Below are 11,567 nucleotides of genomic sequence, written 5' to 3'. Positions count from 1 at the left end.
TTTAAATCAAACACAAAGAAACTATTCCGCGACCGAGAGAGAGGCACTTGCAGTTCTGTTAGCAGTGCAAAAGTTCCGAATCTATTTTGGAAAGGCGCCGATAACAGTATACTCTGATCATGCGGCGGTAACTAGATTGTACTCAGGGAAAAATTTATCCCCAAGGTTAATAAGATGGGCACTCAAGCTGCAAGAATATAATCTGGTAATCAAGCATACCCCCGGAAAGGAAAATATCGTAGCATATGCCCTATCCAGAATAAAAATAGATGAAGAAGGTAATACTGTAAAGGTGGCAATGCTCACAGCTTGTGCAATAAATTCCCGAGAAACTGTAATAACCGAACTGGGTAAGGATCCTGAGTTTGGAAACATTTATGAGTATTTAAAGGATCCTGAAAATTTTAGCCACCAAGATATTGTGGCGATAAGAAATAGGGCGGCCCATTACGAACTAATAGATGGTCTATTATTTTATACAAAAACTACGAATTCCAACAACGAATTTCGACCTGTTATCCCAGCTAGTCTTAGATTAAATATCCTGCAGGAGCTCCATGACAGCCCTTTAGCTTCTCATGCTGGTATTCGAAAAACTATCCAACGCGTACGCGAGGCAGTCTACTTTCCTGAACTGCAAAAGTTAACAAGGGCGTATGTCCAGTCCTGCCCAACATGTCAAGCAGTTAATTATATTAATTTCCGCCCGGCCGGGTTTATAAATAGTATTAAATCCGATTTTCCAAATGAAATAATTGGCATCGATTTATTGGGCCCTTTCCCAAAAAGTCAGTTAAATAAAAGTCGCTATCTCCTTGTTATTTTAGTAAGTGGACCGAAATTGTTCCCTTAAAACGAGCCTCCGCGAAATTAGTTACTGATTCTATTTTAAATAAATATATTTTAAAATACGGGGCGCCCCTAAAAGTTATATCGAATAATGGTCCTCAATTTGTAAGTAATATATTTGAAGACATGTGCCAAAAACTGGGCATACGTCATTTAAAAATGGTCCCGTATCGGCCGCAATCAAATATAGCGGAACGGGCCAATAGAAATATAGTGAAAATTATCCGTAGTTATGTTAAAAATTTTCATAAAAGCTGGGATAACTATGGCAATGAATTTGCTTTCGCCCTTAGGACCGCAAAACATGATACAACGGGCAAAACTCCTGCTGAGTTATTTTTAGGCAGAAAGATTATAACGCCGTTAGATAAATTATTTTATGTGCAACAAAGAGCCCCAGAATTTAAAATGGGTGATATATAAAAACTAATTAAAGAAGCAAAAAAGAATACGGAAGTAGCACAGAGACAACAAAAGCTGTATTACGACTTGAAACGACGGGGAGTAACTTATAAAGTAGGGGATGAAGTATTAAAAATTAAGCATTCACTTTCTTCAGCACCAGAAGATAAAACTGCCAAATTTTTTCCACGATTTGAAGGACCATATGTTATAGAAAAAATAACTCACGCTGTAGTAGTGTTAAAAGCCAGAAATGGTGAAACCTGCTCCGCAAACATTGATCAAATCAAACCCTACTATGATCGTAATAAAATGCAAATTTTCAAAGATCTTTTGCAGGATCCGGCACGGCAGACACCGCAGGCACAAGCTCCAGAGGTGGAACAACGACAAGTACAAGGGCAAGCCATTAAGAGGCAGGAGCAATTGAAAAGAAAGTTTCCCCGTTGGAAAATTGAAGGTAACAAGAAAAAGAAGCCGTTCCACCGACCACAAAAGAGAGCGCACGACCACCCCCAGAATGAAGAAGGGAGAAGTACGACGAATGCAAAGAGAGCCAGGAGAAATAACGGCAACTATAACCCGGCTCCCAAACGGAAGATCTACTCATCGGACAGGACTCTCCGCAGCAAATGTCGCCGAACTGCGGAAAGACCACCAACGGCGGAGGAAAAGATACAAGGAAAATTTGAACGGCCAGCAACGAGGTCCAAGCAGGAACGAGAGAGAAGTGTCCCGGTTCCGCCAAGACCAGCGGCCATCAAACGGCCAGGACCACAGGCAGAGGCGAAAAAGAAGGTATTCAAGGGTGACCGAACTGGAGGGAAAAGAAAGCTCCTAGAGGAAGGAACTGAAGGACGAGCCCGCACAAGAAGGAGGATAAATCAAACACGAATCTGCGCTACCTTCCAGGACTGGGCAGAGAAAAGAATGTCCGAAAATCACAAAGATAAGTAAAACTTTATGTTACTTTGCAAACTTAAGTTAATCTTTCATTCTTACTGCAAATGGCAGATTTCAAGAAGTTTTACCTCATGCGAGGTCTACCTTTATCGCCAAAAGGGCGAGAAATGAGTTGTTACCGATTTTGGTATTATGTTTTTCAATTACTCGCGCGTAAAACTAAAGTTGATGTATAATAGCGTTGTGTAAAGACTTAAATATTGTAAAAAGTTAATGTATAAATATTATTTAAAACATTCTGGCAAGAAAGAAGTTTTAGTCTGAAAGACTTTTTGAAATGTATTATTTCAATGTAGAAAGAATTGGCACTTGCTTTGAAAAGAATAGAAGTTAACAATGTACTACTAATGTATGTTTTTAAATATGTAAAATTAACGGCATGTTAATATGTTCTTATATACAATGTGAACTGTTATTTTAAATGTTAAGAAATACCGTGATATGGTAAAAGTGAAAGTAATGTTAGAAATTTTTTTTATTCGTGTGACTGTAAAAAGACCAAATCATGGTGAATATGTGTTAAAGGTTGAATGATGTAGTTAGGCTCTCTGACGCTACACTTCAGAGTTAGCCACTTTCAGAATAGTACCTCAGGGTTTAGAGATGAAGTTAAGGTGTGTTACGAGGTCTTGTTATGTTGAATTTTAACACGTTAGTGTTTTGATTGTAGGAGGCAGTGTTGAACACGTATACATAAACACATTCGTGTTTGGTGTTTTCTTTTACAACACATGTCAGAGAGCACGGGGAGAAATAATTAAATAAAGTCATGAATGAAATAAGAATGTTAGGAGAAAATAATATAAATATTCATGTGACTTGCCATTTAATTGTGTAACATTTCATTAAACTAGTTTTCCTTCCAGATCTCTGGAAGGAACCAGATTTCAACTAAAAGCTCCTGTTTAGATGCAGTACAGATGAAAAGTAATTGTCCATGGAGCTGATAATGTAAAAACAAATTTTTTTTTAATTTCTAGTTTCTAGTGAAAAATGTTTGTAAAAGATTGGCCTCGCGTTAGATTCTAGAGCTAAAAGTTTTCAACAAGGTCGTTTCAGACCTCAGTTTCAAACTAATTAACTCTGGCTGGAAGTATGTAAGGATCTTAAGTTTTACTAACGTTTATTTTATTTTAAATCTTTACTATCACTTCTTATTTTCTACTTCCGGCCAGAATTAAAAGCTTTAACTTATTTATGCAAATTTGTCTGGCGAATGCCAAGTACTTAAGTTGTGGCTTTTTGCCAAGCAAGAGAGAGGAAGGAGTTAGTAGAAGCAGGCCAATTGCGTTGGCAGTTTTTACTCGGTTGCTGGTTGCCTTCCAGGCCAGAGGTTTAATCTTCTTAATAATTTTAAACGTATTGTAGTGTTAACAGTTCTCTGTACTACATACGGCTTCCTGTTAATATCCGGCCAATCTTCCACGTAGACCCTTGTTTATTATTCCAAAGTTAAGTTAGAGTTTAGTTAATATTTTTATGTTCTTACGTTCAGACCACAAGTGGTTGGTCTCAGTATTCCGAAGTCCGGAAATTATTGTAAAGAGTGAAAAATAAAGGGTTTCGTATACCCTTCCTGCTTGTCTACTTTCCACATTTATTGAACATAGCTTTAGTAAGCTCCCTGTTCCGAGTCAGGTTCTTGAATGTTCCCCAAGCAAGTAAGGCGGAACACTGAACCTGATAACTGTACGGTATAAAACGTTTTTATCTCCAGCGCACGAGACTGTCTATCAAAAATTCTAAAGCTATGCTGTTTCTAAATATCTGTGACTTTTGCTGTTGAATTGAATTTTATATGGCGTAAGAGCGAAAATCGTAATATTTAACAAATAAAGTTTACACACAAAACATTAATAATAAAAAGACAAAAAACATTTTGGCTAGCATCTTATTAAGAAAAACTGAACTGTGAATGAGTGATATGAATTGAGAAAAGAGTGAAAAAATATTAAAATGTATGCAACACTTAACACTGCATTGGGAATTCTAAATTTTGTTAATTGAAATAAAAAAATTTTTGATTTTCCTATTGAAATGTATATAGTGTAAATGTGAAAACAATTATGTTTAATAATGAAGCTGAAAGTACAAAACAATTGGGTTAGCAGACGTAATGTAGACTGCGAGCTCAGCGAGAACTTAAGAAAAACTTTAACCAAACCCTTTTCGGCCACCGTTAAAATCTAAAACCTTACAGATTTTTTATTTTATTTTATTTTATTTATTTATTTTTATATTAAGAAAGTGCCTCACTAGCCAGAATCGGCTCATTTTTGCGGACATATATATTCAATATTTAATGACAAGGGATTTTTCTAACCTTTCATTCTTACAAATCCCAAAATTACGGCATATTAGGAAAAAAGATTTTTTTTCTTTTTAAATATGCAATATGAAAACTTCAGATTACAGTATAACACTGCAGAAAGAATTTTACGGGTAAATTAAACCTCATATTGCCAAAATCAAAAAAAAAAAAATTTAATTTAGTTTCAAAAGCTCCAGCGTTTGATTCCGCATTTTTTCTTTTTAACATAAAATTAGAAAAATACCACATAGCTAAAAAGTAGATAATACCATTTTAAAACGCAGTTTCAAGATTTAATTAAAGTTAAAATATAATAATAACATAGATAGAGGCTTGCTGTTGTAAGAATACTTCATCATTACTTCTAGATTTTATTTTTAATTCTGACGATAATATGCACAAGAAGTAGAGTCAGAAATTTTGCAGTCGATACATTATGTGCTATTAAAATGTTGTTTTAATTATGAATGAATAAGCTGTATATGTGAACAGACGAACAGACAAACATTCTTCTTCACTAGTTGCCGAGTGAATAAGCCCGTTGCCTACAGGTAGTTTCCCGCAGGGTTGAATTTCGGAGGGTCATGCCAGTGGACAAGTAGCTAAGACCGGTTAATACTAATAATTCGACCTGGGACAAAATCTCGGCAAACCGGCTGGCTTCATGTGTGTTTTCGGGGTTTTTCCCATGTGTAAAAACGCATATACCAGCCAGTTTCCCTTAGAAAGTCTTTCAGGACGGCATTCCTTTCTCGAGCAGATAACTCTCGCTTATTTTGTCTATTCAAGGAACCTAACCTAAACCAACCGAATCTAAGAAAACGGGTTCGTTGAATGGGTGTGTTCTTGATTTTCTCCATATGTAACATAAATAGAAGGCAGATTTCTTTAGAAATTCCTCCATGAAGTATTCCCTCTTCCTAAATAGATTGCGCTTGATCGTGTGCTTTGCCGTAATTAATTAAACAGAAAGGAAAAAAAACAGTCTCTTTTATATTCATTTTACTTTTACTTCATAATTATTTTTGCGGAAATTATAAATATTCATTAGGAAAGAAAAAAATTAAAATCTTAGTTGGTTTACGAGTAAAGCTAAAAATAGTACAACACAAAATAATCAAAGAAGTATCCAAGATACGCACAAAATTAAGGTGACTTGCTTTTCGAGGACTACTAGTTTACAAGAAAAATGCTTCTCAAATACCGTATGTCATGGTTTCCTTCGAAACTATCTTTTACCATTTCGCATGATAAATACGAGAGAACTATTAATACCTTCTCGACTTCTGTACCTTCCAGACAATGTTGCTATGGCGCTTCAGTCCTATACAAATTGGCGCTAATGCTGTCCAAGCGTTCAGTTGGATGGGCAAGAGTTGCATAATTTTCATAACATTATAATCTGAGCGAATACATAAAACATGAACCGAAGAGAAGATGAGCAATGTTTAACTTAATAATTTAAAAAGTAATTGTCACAAACTGGCGTTTAATTCGGTTGTTGAAAAGGATGGTTGTTTGTTCTTGGTTTTCTTCTTTTGTAATAGTCATAAATAAAAGGAAATTTCCTCCGCAAGCTTTCCAAAACCACCCATCTAAGACATTTTTTCTCTAATTGAAACATGCTATTTGTGTGTATTTTGCTGTAATTCGTTAACCTACACCAGAAGTTAAGTTGAATGTAAAATAAGGTAACATCTTTACTTAAGTTAAGCGTCTTTGCTGATATTCTTGGTTTTCTGACCATGAAATGGTTAGCAAGGCTAGTAGATGTTAAAACTGACATTAGGGAAACAGACATTAGGAAAACATTTGCTAGAGCTGACTTTACCTGGTTATCTTTCGGTGAAACTGCAGAATCAGACAATCCCTTAAGTGATTATTAGAACATCTAATCAGTATCAGTTGATAGCGATAAAATTTGCTTCCAGTTTTTATTATACTTAACTGAACTAATAAGATCAGATAGCGCATGAGTCACTAATGTTTTCATTTACTGTATTTCTTGAAAATTAAACATGCAAAGGCAAGCGCATAGGAAAATTAATTTTTCAAATAATTCTGATTTTTAACCCAGAACTGTTTGGGGAAAAAAAATCATGTGTATAATGCTTTGAAAATTACGCCTAGCACGAGTTTTCGGATTTTTACTGTTAGGAAATTAAACTCCTACAACTCTCTCATTACGATCGTAGTAAGACAATTAAAAATCATGAAAGAAGAAAACAAGAAAATGGGGAATGAGATATGCTTCATAACCCTAACAGTATTAAAAAATCTGGAAACACTTATACTTCGTAAATCGATGCAAGAATCAAAATTAAGTATAGAGTATGAATTATGAGTACAAAGTGTTACCTACTGGGGGACAGGTATAAAAATCTTGAGAAAATTATAGCTTAAATTCAGATAATACATGAATATCTCAAAAAACAATAATGCAGTTAATTTTCTTAGAATAGTGTTACGAATTTTGTACATATGTAAATAATTTTAATGAAATTATATCTGAAATTGTTGTATTTGTTTGTATAATGAAACATGGAAATCTGAAGAAACGAAGCTTTCCGGAAAAGTAAGAATACAGGGGCAAATCTATTTAACATTGAGTAAACGGGTATCTCGTTTAATGGGGGAGATATTGCCAAGCTAGCCACGGTTAGGGCGACTCTTTTTTTTTTTTTTTTTTTTTTTTTTTTTGCCAAATTTGGCGAGAAAACCCCAAATGTTGCCAGACTTGGGCACCATTTGACGACATTTTAGTACGGTCACTCATAATTGTAATGGGTACTGTAATTAAATAACTGTAATTATAATTATTATTATTTTACGGAGGGCCCTTTCTAGCATTGGCCACTGCTGAGGCCAAAAGTGGTGGCCATTTTATTCTGGAGGCAACTAATAGGCGGCTACCGTTACCTCCTATGAGGAGACAGACAATTTGCATGCATGCCATCTCCGGGATTCGAACCCGGACCCTTCGATATCGCAGTCGTCTCCCCTAACCACTATACTATCTGGGCGGCTATAACTGCAATTAATGTTATACGTATCTGTAACCGTATCCGGCCCTCATATACCTCCCATTAATTTCGAGAAGTACTAGAGATTTCTTCGCGGCGGAGAGAAAACTATATAAGACAGGAAAAAGCATCAGTTTCGGAGTAGATGCTGTTTAGTTCAGCGTGGTTCTGAGTATTGAGACATCTCCGTGTTAGTTTCGCTCTTTAGATGCGCTTTGCATTGAGTTGTGTTTAACGTTCTTAGTAGTTTGAAAATGTAACAACTTATTGTACTCTGTGATACTGTTAACACCTGTACGAATATTTTAGTGAAATGTTCCAGAATTGTGAAGTTTTTCTTTGGGTAAAATAAATTTTATCACGCTATCATGTGTTCTGTGTGCATTCAATCCATTACGAACCCGTAAGCATGCAGTAATATTTTTATTCATTAAGCAGACAATGGCATAAAAGTAATGGAAATGGTTACTCATTATTACTTCATTCCAGATGAACGAGCCTGCTCAGGGAACAAAGGAAATCGTCCTCATGAATGAGAAAAGGTATTTCATACCACGATACTGATGTCACCAGTAGTTTTAATCATATTTCGCTACGATGGTTCTAAATTCATCAATATGTGTGGTTTTCTTTGTTAAATTAATGTTTTCTGAGTTTCAAAACCATTTGCTTTTGGCTTCTAAGTACTTCTTAGTTCGAAGAAAATCTGTCGAAATGAAATGGAGAAAAATATTCAGAACGTTAAAAAAAAAGGATTTCTTACGTATAGCACCAAGATTACTGCCAAGATTTTTCTAAACTGAACCATTACTGAAATCAACATTAAAGTGTGAATTAACTCTGCGAAATCAAAGCAAAAATTTCACTTCAGTGCACTTAAGCGAAAATTTTAATGAACAATTTCTTTTTTAATTTCACTTATTTTATTTTCATAAAATTATTCTGTCTTTTGTTTTATGATTCTTTCTTTCACTATGCTAAATAAAATAACATTTCCATCATTGTTTTGTGATTTTTTTCCTTTCCGTGGCATTCACATGACATTTTATGTCAATGGTTGAAGAAAATGCGCACGATCACTGTCATGTGATGAAAACTTCGTTAGTACAGATCGGTTTCAATCTAGTGAATGCTTCGTTGAAAAAATAATTATTTAAATATCAAAACATTAAACTATTAGTGTAGTTATTATAGATTCTAAAACGATTTTTTTCGACCTCATGTTAAATTTCAAGACAGTGACTCCTGTCCTTTCTGATGCCAAAGATTCAGTTATATCAGTTGACTTTAGCAAATTCCAGTCCCATTTCGGCTGCTTTTTCTTTCTTATTCTTGTACTTCTCCCTTCTAATCAAGCTTTCTGGTACTGATTAGCATATCTGCGTTCTGTCGGTTGGCCTTCGACTTTAATTATTTCCAAGTGTAAGTGACGCTTGTTTCGTCGTGAGTTGGAAAATAATAACGCGAAGGGAAGAAAGAATTACAAGTCTGTGCCAGGCCTCGAGATAAGAGGATAATAATGGGTTCAAGAAGATAATTGCTTGCCCAATATCTTACCTGATGGCTCAGACATCGCGTGTAAACATTCGAAAAGGGGGTGTTGGATAGAGCACGTCTTAAAAGAACTGATTAGCTGTTTGAAAGATTATTTTTATCCCATCTGGTGCTGTAAGTCTGCTTCAAAGAGAAGAGTGGTGTCTCCAGTTTCTCAGTCAGTGATATGTTTCAAGTTTACAGGAATTTCGTTTCTTCGCGTAGGTGTATTTACATCAAGAAATTCTTTTTAAGTATCTTTTTCCTTAAAGATAACATTGAATAGTATTTGGGTGATATAAAAGTAGGAACCTGTTTTTGATACAGCCAAGGTTCTCTCAATTTTTTGCTCGTCAATCGAAAAAGGCTTCTCTTAAATACGTCTACCCCTGAAAGAGTGAATTTAGGCTTATAGTTAGTTCACTTTCTGTGGGAATCTGTCTAATTTTGCAGCTATATTATGAGAGTTCCAAAAGAGGCTGCTTTTTTTGCTTTTTTATTCGAGTTAGTGGTCTAACTAAACGTCGATATATAGGATAGCCCTAAATAATGTTCATTTTACATTCCAAAAAGAAGACAATGTTTTCAGCTAGAAAAGCAATCAAAGCAAAATTTTAAATGTAAACCATAGCATTGCAATTTGATATGATGGTCAGCTGAGACTGTTCTGAAATCGATGGACTATAGCAGAGTTGGCCAGACTTCATGTCAACAGGGCTCATGACTTCATGCTAATTTAGGAGAAATAAGAACCGCAAGTAGATTTACTAAAAACGGCAGCTGCATGTTTATATCATTTTAAAAGATGTAAAAAAATGATTGAATAGAAAGAAATATTTGAATATTTTTTAAATGATTTGCATTTTGTAATTAAAGTGGCTAATACAAATATAAATAAATAAATCTAATTATTTTTGCGCTGTATACTATGAAGTATTTTCCTGCATAAGACAAAATTTAAACTTATGTACAGTGCACTGGGCAGACTTTCAGTTTAAAAAAAGGAAGCATTTATTTCTGATATATATTATTTTCAGCTAATTCCTAAATATTTTCAGATACTTCCGATTGCTAGTTTTTAGGTTTAACTAATTCCAACTACTACAAAAAAAAAAAAAAAAAGAGAGAGAGAGAGAGAGAGAGAGATACAACGCTTTTTATACTAACGCAAAAAGAACTTTATAACTTCACTTGAATGAAAAAGAACTTTTAACTTCACTTGAATGAAAAAGAACTTCATTCAAGTGAAGAAGAATGCAGTGATTAGAAAAAGATAATTAGAACTGTATTTCTTTTTTTTTTTATTTTATTTTATTTTTTTACTCTTTAGAAAGGAATGAGACGGGATAGAGAGCTCTGTGGAGAAGAGGCAATTCGATACGAGAAAATCATTTAAAATAAACAGACAACTTAGCGCGGTTTTTGGATTAAAATAAGTATAATTATTATATAAATAACCTGACAGCCTAAATATCGAGACTGAAGCTAACTTTAAGTCATCTAATTAATTCATTAAATGATAATTATATCATCAGATACATTTTCTTTCAGTGTGAGTTAATGTTTTCAGTCGGTCTAGCCGTTTATAGGCTTTGGCCACTACTACCGCCGAAAACGGTGGTCATTTTATTATGGAAGCACTTAACAGGTGGGTCACCGTTGCCTCGTATGAAGGGACGGACAAAGAATATCCATTCCTTCTCCGGGATTCGAACCCTGGCCCTTTGGTATACGGTAGTCAGAATCACTGAACACTTTCCCGTCTTTACGCCTCATTGCGGAAAATAGTTCGCAAACATACCTACTTCTATATATAAGTTCGCAATATAACATAAGTTTCAAACATAAGCCCGCATAGCATAGTTCAAACATAGCATTAAACATATTTCCAAACATAAGTTTGCAGACATAAGTTGACATTTTTTATGTCATTATTTTGCATCGCATGCTTGATTAAGCGTGGAAATTTTTCGAAAATATTTTAATATTAATAAAACTTTTAAATGTCCATATTCTGAAATTTATTTCTCAAATCAGTGTTATTTTGTAAATCTACCAATTCCTTCTGTAACTCATCAGGAACTGTTTCCACGTCCATATTAAATGCCGAGGAAAAAATTGAAATCGTGATTCAAATTCGGTGACTAATTTTTGTATTTCCTGGAATGATTTTCTGAAGGATTTGTAAAATATGAAGTATTGTTTGTCAACAGATGTTTGTTTCAAATTTTAGGTCTGCTTAAAAAAAAAAAAAAAAAAAAAAAAAAAAAAAAAAAAAAAAAGCCCAAAAGGGCGGTTAGTCTGAAAACGGCAATCGGTTTCTGCGTTGAATCATTTTAAACGTCCGAATTACTTTTCAAATTATTGCCAACAAACATTGTCGCGCTGTATTATGTTTAAAGAAACTAAAAAATCAAGAAGTATGTTTCTTGTATTATGAAAAAGCAACGGTACCTACCGTTGTCAAATTTCCTATAACATACATA

This window comes from Stegodyphus dumicola, chromosome 7 (assembly GCF_044657685.1).
Source record: "Stegodyphus dumicola isolate Sdum_Otavi_A_Nest chromosome 7, ASM4465768v1".
NCBI lineage: Eukaryota > Metazoa > Arthropoda > Arachnida > Araneae > Eresidae > Stegodyphus > Stegodyphus dumicola.
The sequence above is the reverse complement of the archived record's forward strand: the minus strand, read 5'-3'. Positions refer to the sequence as shown.